Raw genomic sequence first — 291 nt, 5'->3', positions numbered from 1 at the left:
GGTAGTCGTTTGACTCGGGAATCCCTGATAAAAGCTTTTAGTCCGTGCCTGGCAGTTTCAGCCGTGGTCCAGTCCAGCAGCCTCTTTTCGATCCAAGAGTCGCATGAGAAGAAAGCTTCCGGTTAGCTTCAGTTAGTGTTAGTTAAATAGAACGGGAACCTCGTAAATATGCCAGGCCCGATCTTGGTTCCAATGCTGCAGAGAAAGGTTATGGGTAAAAAGAAGGTCTTTATCCTGGTGCTGCGGAGACCGGTGTTGCTGATCGAACTCATTTTCTTTCGAGGAGATCAA

The sequence above is a fragment of the Triticum urartu genome, chromosome 3A (genome assembly GCF_056163025.1).
Source record: "Triticum urartu cultivar PI428250 chromosome 3A, HENAU_Tu73, whole genome shotgun sequence".
Classification (NCBI taxonomy): Eukaryota; Viridiplantae; Streptophyta; class Magnoliopsida; order Poales; family Poaceae; genus Triticum; species Triticum urartu.
This window is presented reverse-complemented; position numbering follows the sequence as displayed.